This window comes from Alexandromys fortis, unplaced genomic scaffold, assembly GCF_014885135.2.
Source record: "Alexandromys fortis isolate MF-2015 unplaced genomic scaffold, M_Fortis_MF-2015_v1.1 scaffold_39, whole genome shotgun sequence".
Taxonomy (NCBI): Eukaryota; Metazoa; Chordata; class Mammalia; order Rodentia; family Cricetidae; genus Alexandromys; species Alexandromys fortis.
This window is the reverse complement of record NW_026067918.1, coordinates 3462353-3474406: the sequence shown is the minus strand read 5'-3', so window position 1 is coordinate 3474406 and position 12054 is coordinate 3462353.

The following is a 12054-nucleotide window of genomic DNA, read 5'->3' as shown; positions in this document are numbered from 1 at the left end:
CATCTCATTTCCTCTAGATCTTCCCATTCCAACTTTCAATTACTATTTTTTTTTCCTTCTGTCTCCTCCAAGTACAGGTTTTGTTGTCTGGCTAGTTTGGGGACTAGAGCCTGTCCTGGTCTATGGTCAACTGACCAGGGTCACATCATTGAAGAAAGCTTCTCCCAGTAGCTATCAAATGCCAGTAGCTCTTCTGCCGTGGTGGCGTGGCTGTCCACTGTATCCATTCTCTGTTGGAACGTTGACTGGAGACTACAAAGTTCTTGTGTATGCTGTCACAATTGTTGTGGGTTCATTGTGCCCAGAAAATACTGCTTCCTTAATACTATCAACTACCTCCTTTATGTCTCAAAAAGTGACTTACCGAGATGAAGAGGATCTGTGTTCTTTCTCATTAGCAAACTGATATCACCATTTGCCCTAGGATTTCCCTGGAAACAGACTTAATCTCTGCTACTTTCTGAGATGGTTTAGGGAGCTCTGGGGTCTGGCAAGTCACTATTTAAGTTCATCTCTGGAGGGTAACTCACCGGATTCTGGTGAAGGAGTCCTAAAATCCAGTCAGCTCAAGGAGAGGATGAATATCCAAAGGCCACTCTGCCCAGTGAATCTGACTTAGTCACTTTATGGTGGGAGCTATGAACTGGCGAGAAGCACACAATGTCACCAGCTTGACATCCCTGGCTGCCAACTGGAGGGGCCAAAATGACGGCACACTCCCGATAAACAGCTCTGCAGACTGTTGGAAAGGTCGAGTGGTTTAGCAAGTTTTTGTCTAATAGAAAGTCTATGCCTCCCACTTGGCTGTAGTGTTCCCGATCATAGGAAAACTGAGCGCTTTGAGATGACCTGACTTCTCTCAGGCAGATGGTGTTAGTCTGTGAGTCAACCTCTGTCCTTCCTCGGATGACAGGGGAATAGCACTTGCCAAGGGTTCTGGCCAAGGCAGCATCCTTTGAGGTCTCACTTGGAGCCACAGAGTCAGCCTGTCCCAGACCTCCTTCCCTGTGAAGCCAGCACCATGCTCTGGATTCTTAAGTAGCTTTCCATCAGCAATCTATGCAATAACTTTCTCTACAATTGGTATAAATGAGTTTTTTAAAGTTTGACTCCCTTGCTTCTCAATATTTCAAAGTTTATACAATATGGGCTGGAGAAACACCTCAGTTGGAAAAATGCTTGCCCTGCAAATATGAGCCCATATGTTTAATGCCCAGAGGTAGAACTAGAACGAACATTGGGACTCATAGTCCAGTCAGCCCAGCTAAGCTGGAAATCCTTGGTCCCAGTAGGAGACTCAAAACACAGTGTGAAAGGTTCCTGAGGCATGACAGATCTTCTTTAATTATTGTCTCTCTCTCTTTCTTTCTCGCTCTCTCTCTCTATTTCTCTCTCTCTTTTCGCTCTCTATTTCTCTCTCTATTCCTCTTTCTCTGTCTCCCTCTCTCTCTCTCTCTCTCTCTCTCTCTCTCTCTCTCTCTCTCTCTCTCTCACACACACACACACACACACACACACACACACATCCTACAACAAAAATCCAAAGGAAAATGAGAAAGGAAGAAATTGTATATAACCAGATCTCAGAGTGCCAATAAACTTTAATATGATTAAACACACACATCTCGCTGTCCAATATAGTTTGATCCACCTGCATAATATAGTTACTATACTTTATAAATCTCATGATTATTCTAGAGGCACCTTCTCTTTATGGAAATCAAAAACATTACAGCAATATTTACTATTGAACCATTGCACATTTGAGATCAGGTATGGTAAACGGATCAGTGCTTCTTAAAGAACCACTTGGATAGGAATCCCTGGAGGACAGTGTTGAACACCATGTTCTTCTGTGCATTGCGAACAGGCTCCCAGGTGATGGGGTGGTGGTAGTGGGAATTCATTGGTGATCAGGGGCACAGAGGACAAACTCCCGGACAGTGCCACACTTCACACAAGAGCACAGCTGTGCTGCACCTGGAGACGGTTTCCACTGACACTGCCGAGGCAGGCACTGTCGTTCACCACTGACCATTTGTTCATTGTGTTTGTTTGTGTTGTTTGTAGTTGCAAAGTTTGGCCCGTAGCTTTATAAAGACCTTTGTGTACTTGGGGCTGTGTGGCTAGTTCAGTGGATAAGACGATGCCGGACAAACATGAAGACATGAAGATCTGAGTTCAGATTCCCAGGGCTCACCAAATAATAATAATAATAATAATAATAATAAACCAGAGCAATGGCACACATTTGCAGTCTTGTTCTCAAGGGAGGTGGAGATGGGAGAATCCCCAGAAGCTCATGGGAATGGATAGTGTGGCACCTGCAACTTCTAACAGATAAATACACCCTGTCTCAAACAAGATGGAAAGTGAGGAATGACACCCAACCAGTGTTGATCTCTGACCTCCACACTTACTCCATGGCTCATGCACACCTGTGCTCACACACGGGGAGCATGCACACACACGGGGGGGGGGGGGGAGAGAGAGAGAGAGAGAGAGAGAGAGAGAGAGAGAGAGAGTAGAAAGACTTGTGTGATCTCACATGTACACCACACCAGCTGGAAATTCCGTACTTGTTTGTTAAAATGTCTTTGACACACATTTTTGCTTGTTTGTTTGTTTGACAAATTGTGATAGATGCTGTGATGGCCATTCTTGGTTGTCAGCTTGACTACATCCGGAATTAACTAAAACCCAAACATGGAGGGGCATACCTGTGAGGGGTTTTTGGCTAATTTGAGGTGAGCTAGACATATCTTTAATGCAGATCTTGAGGCGGGAAGACCCATCTCTAACCTGGGACACACCTTCTGCTGGAAGCCTGTATCATGTATCAGAAGGAAGTTTTTGCTCTTTTCCTGCTTGCTCTTGTCCCTGTAGCAACTCCATTTCTTCAGCAACATTAAAACAGACTTCTTCAGAATTGTGGCATACACTGAAGACCAGCTGAGACATCTGGTCTCGTGCAGTTCAGAGCAACCACTGGATTCCTGGGTCTTCCATTCATAGGCAGTCATTGTTTGGTTATCTAGACCACAGCCTAGAAGTCATTCTAATAAATTTCATATATATGTGTGTGTACATATAGAGACTCATTCTATATGTTCTACTTCTCTAGAGAACCCTGACTAATACAGATTTATACTTCTTGAATTTAACAGTATTCAAGCGCCATTAATTATAAATCTTTTGTTTCCTAGAAGCAGACTCCACTGTCCTATCTCTATGCTTTATGCTTTTTCTAAAGACTTTTTCTTAATCATTTTGACCTCTGAGGAGGTCTTCCTGAAAAGCATCCACTTACTCCATTTTGCTCTAGGGATATACCTATAGGACCAACAAGATATCATCAGGTGAGTGGATTCCCGTGGTGCAAATCCCTACTTTTTGCAAGTCTGATCTCCTAGCCTGAAGCTGGACCTAGGATGGAGGAGGTTTGGGGGGAGTAAGACAAGAATGGAAGGAGAGGGCTATGATGACATAGATAAATAAAACCATGCCAATGGTGAGCCCTGAGGAAAACTCAGAAGATCCTGTGGTTCTTTCAAGAATCCCTAAAGCCGTGTGGCCCGAAAAGAATACAGGATGAACAGTTATCAAAATGGAATAATCAAAACTCTTGACAGTACAGGAACAAGTAAGTATACATGTATGTATATATGTATATATTAGAGTATTATTCAACCACTAAAAATGATGATGATTATTATAGATAGGTAGCTAGATAGGTAGGTAGGTAGATAGATAGATAGATAGATAGATAGATAGATAGATAGATAGATAGATAGATAGACAGACAGACAGACAGACTAACAAGATGCCCATAATGCAATTTGGAAATCAAGGTTAAGTGTGGTTTGTAGTTATCTCTACTGTCAACTTGATAGGATTTAAAATCACTATGGAAGCAAACCTCTGGGTTCCAAAATATTTAGCACAGGAGAAAAGAGCCACCACATTCAGGGTGGAGTCCTAGACTGAATGAAAATCAGAAATCAAGATGAGTACCAGTACCCACCCTCCACTTTCTAACTGAGGATACAGGGTGACCAGTTCCCTGATGTCCCTGCAGCCATGCCCATGCGTGCATTCCCTGCCATGAGCCCTCAGACTGGGAGCCAGATAAGCCCTTCCCCCCTTAAGCTGCTTCTGACGGTCATCTTGTCACAGCAGTGGACAGATGCAGGTAACACGGCAGGCAGCAGCATCCTAAGTTCTCTAAAGCTCTGGTGTGTGTGTGTGTGTGTGTGTGTGTGTGTGTGTGTGTACGCGCACACATGCATGCGTGTTCTGAGTGTCCAAGTGTGGGCGGAAATTAAGAAACAATATAATTTTTAAATTCATGAACAATTAACTTAGACTAGGGGGTGGTATTTATTTTCCTGCCTGTGTTCTCAAAGTATATTATTTTTAAAATACAAAAAAAAAATAAAAATAAAGCTAATTCCATTTGAGGAGAAACCACCTACTCAGCAAGTATTCCTGAGCCCTGGCCATCTGGGGTGGTGGGGAGACGCAGACAGTCCTGTGAGTCACTCCTGTCAAAGGCTTGTTCTTTCTCGTGTCATTTTAACTTCAGCTGTGGCTTGACTTAACACAGAGGTGGCTTACTCACCCTCGATCAGATAGCATTGTTTTGATCGAATAACTTCCCTTGATGAAATTATGGATTATAATTAAATAAAAACTAATTTCATCGTGAATTTTAATAAATGTTTCTCAGTGCCTTTGTCTGCTGATTTGGGGGATGGGGGGGGGGAGTAAGGACTACAGAGAGCACTCAGTCGGAGAAATGCTTGCCTTGAAAGCAGAAGGCCCTGAGTGTCCATACCCTAGAACTCATGAAAAAAAAAAAGGGCAGGCATGAGCCCTAAGACGGCTCAGTACGAAGATGGTTCTGCAGATACAAGTACCTCCACCACCTCTGAGAACAGCTCAATCCCCAGGCCACACACGGTGGCTGGAGAGAACTGATTCATGCCAGCTGTCTTCTGTCCACATGCACGACATGGCACAACTTCCTAGTGCACACAAACTAAAGAAATAAAATGCAATAAAAATGTTTTTAAGCCAGGAAGTAGCGCATGCTCTGCATAGACAAAACATCGGTCAATTCCTGGGTCTCAGGGACCTGTCAGCCTAGCTACTAGTAAGTTCCAGGTCAATAAAAGACCCTGAAAAATGACAATTATGGTTGTCATCTATCCTTCACATATGTGTGTGAACCCTCACCCACATGTGTGCGTGTGCGCGCGCACACACACACACACACACACACTACACAAGAATAGGATGGTTGGTTGGTTTGTAAGTTTACTGGTTTATTTTCACCATGTTGCATGACCAAACACCATAGTTAGTTCTCAAAGATCCACTCTCCCAAAATACACTTCTAATATTCTGACTGGAGATCATGCTTTCTAACTTGTTTGATGCTTCTCCCTGGACCATGTAGATCACTAATTTGAGAGGAGATGGAAGACTTCTGACTAACCCGAGATAGAGGGATGGTGAAGAGTCAGAGCTGGCTACCATGTGGAGATCTCCAGAGAAGTGCTAAATCAACTCCCAGAAACCCCAGCCAACCAAGTCTAGACATTCAGCAAGGACATACTCCAGCCATCAGCTGGCAACTACATGGGAGACTCCCAGCCAGATCATGCAGCTGTCCCCAGGAGATCCATAGGAATGCTAGACATGGTGATAAACTTCTGTGGGATTTTCAATTTGCCTGCAGATAAAGAATACCAAATTAAAAAAAAAAAATAATAAGTACTTCCTTCCTCCATCCAGATTCTGATGGGAGGAAATGATTCTGATGGGGCGAACTAACACCCATCAATATGAGAGGTGTACAAAGGTGTACATTCGTCAGAAGATAAATCACCTCAGGTCTGATGATACGTTAGTGTGAAGATGAAGATGATAATGGATGTAAAGAATGGGAGAAACTAAGAGCCTTTGAATATGATGCCCTCAGTGATGCGCAATGATTGTCACTTTGGCTGGATCTAAAAATCACCCCAAGGAAAAAAGTCTTGGGGCATGGCTGTGAGGGATCGCCTAGGTGACCTGAGATGGCAAAGCCACCTTTGATGTGGCTAGGACTCTTCACTGGACTGGGTCAGAGTGAGGAAAAAGGAGACAGCTGGGCACAAACATTCGCCTGCCTCATTCTGCTTCCTGACTGCCGAAGGGTGTTGGGTGGAGCCAGGAAGCATCTAAGGGTCACTCCAGGCACATCAGGGTGATCAGGTGCCTCAGGCTCTGTCCACTATGTGTCTCCCACATGATGGACTGTGCCATGGGATTGCAACGCCAAATAAGTCCTTCCACCATTAGACTGTCCCTTGACAGGTATTTCATCAACACCACGAGAAAAGAAACCAACACTCCCTCCTTGTCCACAACCCTCCCTCTGCTTCTCATAGCAAGGAAGGCCTCTCAGGTAAAGATGAATGAATGTTTTGAATTATCTTAATGCAGCCTGGTGGGCAGAAGATTGTAAAGTCTAGGCGGCCCCATTGTCATCTAGCATCAGGAAGTCATTTGGGTGATGTGTGTACGTACTGTGAGCCCTTCACTTTGGAATCTAATTTCTAAAACGATGTAAATCTAAGGTTCAATTGGAGGAACATTTGAGTTTGTCTATTCCTGTTTCAACAGTGACATGTTTAACCAAGAGGCAAGATAGAAGTGGGTGCATACTTCCCAATACAATGGCTGATTCATTCCAACTGTTCACACCGGGGTCTAGCAATTCTCCAAAGTACATGATGTGCATATAAAGGAAATAGGGCTGAGATTATAAGGCAAATCAGAACACTTTGCAGATCCAACCATATTTAGTTAGAGTACCATTTTCTCCTTCGTCTCTCTGACCATCTGAGTCTCGGCACTGCTATACCTCACAACAGAAATATTCTAATAGGACACCGAAAGTGTTAAGGAAAACTTGAATGATTGGTTGAACTATGCAGCCAAGCAAGCAAGAAGGTCTTGGTCTTTTCATTTAAGCCATCTGATTTTAATCATGAGACCTTGGCCTTCCCTTCTAAACAAGGCTGTCTACAAGAATATTGAGTCTAATGTACATTAGGAACGAAATGCTTTTTTTTTCTCTTGAGCTGTAAAGATTTGGTCCTGTTGTATAGTTGTGGTTGGTTGTGTTCTACTTGGAAAGTGGAGTGTGTCCTGGCTAATCTTTATGATCAAGAGTTACCTGGAAGGAGGTAACATTAATTGATGCATTTCATAGGTCAGATTGGTCTGTAGCCACGAATGTGAGAGATCATTGATTTATGATTGCTGTAGGAGGGCCCAGATCACTGTGGGTGGCGCCATTTCCTAAGCCGTATCAGAAATCTAGCTGAGCCAGTGAGCAAGCGGGTGAGCATTATTTCTCCATGGTTTCTGCCTTCAATCTCGGCCCTGACTTCCTTCAGTGATGAACTGCGACCAGAAAGTATCAGCCAAATGGAATTTCTCCTTCCCTGCATTGCTTTCTGATCATGGTGATAATCAGAGAAATAAAAACCAAACGAGAATGTGGTGGTAAGAACAGAAAAATGGCGGTGGGGCTAAATCATGAAGGCAATACTTGCACCTCAAAGGTCTTGCTTGGTTTTGCGTTTTTGCTGGAGTGGGGCTCACACCCAGAGCCTTGCTCAGGATAGACAGGGGGCTTAACCCTGAGCTATATCTGCAGTCCATCTAGAGGGTCATCTAAATACAGCATTCCTAGAACACATACCATGAGCAGTTCAAGGAAGATACTGACCCAATGCACTTCTGTAATGTCTTTTATTGGTTGTACAGTTTTTTATGAAATAACACACCATTTCATTCAAGAACATCCCTCCTGAGGGCTGACATCATATGTCCCATCTATGGAAGCATGGTTAGCATTTTGACAGAATGAAGTGGTTTTGCCTTCATCTCTGTCTTCTCCACTGTTCAAGTCAGTTCACAGATTGACAAGACATTGAACGCAACACACACAGTGTGAACACACAGTGTGAACACACACACACATGCACGCACGCACACACCCAGAAAAAAAGTTACAGTGTTGGCAACTCAAGACTTCCCCCTTGGCACCAGTGTGGAACTGAAGAACATCCTGAGATGGGAAATCAGAGGGGATGCTCCTCCTCGGCACAGAAGTTCGAGTTTGACTTAATTGCACAGTTTCACTTTCCTTTGGAGGTGGTAAAAAGGGAGCCGAGAGCCACATAACAACCACTGACCTAACATCTCTGCCGTTGTCTTGGCCAAAAGAATGAATTCAAAACCATACTTCATAGCATACCGAAAACACACTCTTAATATGCTCTTAGATCAGAAATAAAGTGGAAGATGATGCTACAAACTTCACAAGATCTGGTGATGGCCATCCCATCATACCATGACCTACACATAAGCATATGAAAAAAACCATCCCACCTTTGGCAAATCATTGTCATTATTGGCTTCATGGCCACAGAGGCCAGTGATCCAGGCTATCATACAGCCCTCATTAATGGTATTTGCAGAGAATGATGGATTTCTCCAGAATGAGAACCAAACTATTTGGGTATTCCAAATACTACAAACACACATGACTTAGTTAAGGCCACATTATCCTTCAACTAGGTACACCCCTGGAACTTTTATTAACCTCTATTATATATCTACAGTAATGTTTATATCTAACTCAAGTCCTGCACATGAGCTATTTATTGCCTTGATTTTAAAATTTCTGAGATAACATTACCATTTATAACAAGCTGTTAAGTTAAAACCAGGGGGGAAAAATCCACCATATACAATGTGGATGATAAAAAAAAGCTAAGCTAACACAAGAATGTATTGGGCTGCCTCGGACAAGAAGCAAAGGTAGAAAGAATAGTGCACTGCTGGACAAGATGGACAATGCAAAATACAACTCCAAAGCTTGACAGATATTATCAGTTGATATTCCTAACTTTCCTTTCACCACACAGTGATGAGGGGTGTTTCTGGTTTGGGAAAAAAATCAGCTTGACTTGTTTTCAAGGTGAAGTCTATAGCCCCAGGTCCTTCACCTCTGTAGGTGAGATTACAGGGTTGGAACTTAGATTTAACACTTACCTCAAAGGTGTGGAAACACTCCATGTAGTCCTTCCTGAGCAAAACTCAATAAATTCTACCTTCGGCAGTTCAGCCTGCCTAGTTTATAAAGAAAAAGACCCTGGAACCCACAGAGAAAAGGGATGGTTCTACCCCCAGGATGATCAGCAGCATGGTGCACGTGGCAGCAAGGATGAAGAAGTCAAAGAGGGGACCCACAACAGCTTCTACTCTAAACTCTCCCCACTCCAATTATAAGAGCTGGAATAAGGAATTTTGAAGGATGGATGGACATCCCTCTGTTGTCTCCTTTCAAAATATTTTGGGTACCAAGAAACGGTCATTCATATGAACTTTGGTTTTACATCAAGCCTTGTTTGCTTTGGCCCGAGAGCTTCCTTTAGAATACACACCGTTTACAAGTAAAATTGGTGTGTGACACGGGGAAAGAAATAATTATATTTACAAATAAGTGAATCTCCCATAAAGTCCACAGGCACAGGAAGACAAACACCTCATGTCCTCTCTCATATGTGCATCATAGCTGCTCATCTGTATGTGTGTGTATTAATGAGGGAGCGGGTGTGTGCAGGTGCTAGGAAACTAGCAATGGGCGCGAGAAAAAAAAAGGCTTTAAGGAAGAACGGTAGCCAGGGTAACAGAAAACAAATACTATGAAAATAGAAGGCAAAATACTGGGAGTAGAGGGTTTAAGCAAGGATGGGGAACACTGAGCTAGAAGAGGAGGGACAGAAGTTCCGGGAAAACACAGACTGTTTCAAAGTTTCAAAATGCGGCAAGCATTATCTGCTACTTTGTAAGCTAGCAAAAAGTTCTCTGGTCCATTCTTAAGAAGTTAGACTGTTGGAGCTCATTGTTTCGTAATTGTTACTGACTTTGGCTGTGTGAAATCACCCACACAAGTATTAAGCCAATCTAGGTCATCTACTACACACCAAAAGAGACCAAGACATGACTGAAGAAAGACACAAGAAAATAGTTGGCAGCCTGGTCTAAGCTCAGTTTACAGATGACACAGGAAATGGTTTCACACATTCAGGAACAAGTGAGTGCATACACCTGTCCTTGCTCTCCATCCCACAAAAGCTTGATTTCTGGACCGAGACCCTGAACCTCAGAAATACACAAGTATAACCTGTGGGGAAGCATGGAGTATGTTGAGATCATTCCTCAACTGCCAATACTGACAAGGGTCAGAAAGAAATCCAGTGCAGATCTCCAAAACTCTAACTAAACTCTCAAGAGAAAAGGGGGCCCAGTTGCTTAGCTCAAATGAAGAAACAAACCATGGTCAAAAGTTTCTCAGAATTTCAAGAGCAGGCTAAATATATGTAAATGGTTTTAAACATTTGATTTTTTTTGTTGTTGTTGTTTTTGTTTTTAGTGTGTATGTGTGTATACTTGCATGAGTTATATGCAGCATATGTATGCAGGAGCCTGAGGAGTCCAGAAGAGAGAGCATCAGATCCCCGGGAACTAGAGTTAGAAACAGTTGTGAGCCAACATGTAGGTGCAGGGAACGTGAGGTTCTCTAACACTAAGCCATCTCTTCAATCCCTGAATATATGTAAATTCTTTTAGCATATCTGCATTAAAATACAAATAAAGCAAAAAAATCCCTACTACGAAGTCCTTGAACTTGATTTCTGTCTCTCTTTAACTAGACTCCCCCTCGTTTTTAGTAGGAAGACATTTCTGTGGGAACTATACCTGAGAAGTGAAGTTTGGGTCAGGGACTGCAAAGGTAAAAACACAATCATGCCCTGTCTCCAAAGGACCTGTCGTGGGATGATGAGATTTACATGGCCGTCAACAGCGAAGCCTTGGGGAAAGGTCTCTGGATTTGGTGGTAAGATTCTTCCCATGGGAAGGTAACTGTGTTTTGAAGGTTCTAGAATTCAAGTTTCCTTTTCCCCTGGTGAATGAAAAACACTCTTTTAGGTAGACTACGTAATCAAACACTTCAATATGCACTCTTAAGGAGTCTCGTGTGTTTTTCTAAGTGTGATTTGTTATGAGGATAATATAGATAATGTGGATGCTGTGTAGACAATAGAGATGCTAATAGCTTTAAAATGTGTCGTTTTCGGAAAGGGGATAAAGGAAAGAGCAGAGGTTCTTGCACCACAGTCGTCTTAGAGCAAAGTGTACAAATACTGACAGAGGCAGATGATGACACGGCTCTCTGGGTGCACACAGACCCACAAGCTCTGAGGTTTAGAAACTCATGAGGGCTGGCAACCCAAGAAAAATCATATCAGAAATGCAGCATTTTGTACGGATCCCTTGAATCAGCAATGTACTAAAAGCCCCTTGAGTCAGCAAGGTATTAACGGGAGTGCCCTGGCAAAGTTCAGAGGCAAATCTCAAAGCAGACAGCATGAATTGGATCACAATGCAAACGAGAGCCCTATAAGATAGCCAGAGAAAAGGACTATTGATCCTAAACTACTCCAAATTACTTTTGGAGGGGGGGGGACTGAACAAAGAAGCCAATAGATAAGGTGGACACATTTCTGAAGACGCTAGACTGGAGATGTAGCCAAGTAGGTATGAATGGTATTGACTGAGTGATTGGCCTAGGTTGCTCAGGCTTCTTATTAACTCTTATAACTTATATTAGCTCATAATACTTGTCTGTGTTAGCCACATGGCTTGGTACCTTTTTCGGCAAGGCAGTAACATCTTGCTTGCTCTGTGTGTGGCTTCCTCTCTGTCTGGGTGATGACTACAGACTGACTCTTCCTCTTCCCAGAATCCTCCTATTCTCATTGCCCTGCCTATACTTCCTGCCTGGCTACTGGCCAATGAGCATTTTATTAAACAAGTACAAGAAACAAATCTTGACAGGGTAAAACCACTGTCCCACAGCAGGATGGGACTGGAGATGTAGCCCAGATGGTAGAGTGATTGTCTACCATGCATGAAGCCCTGGGT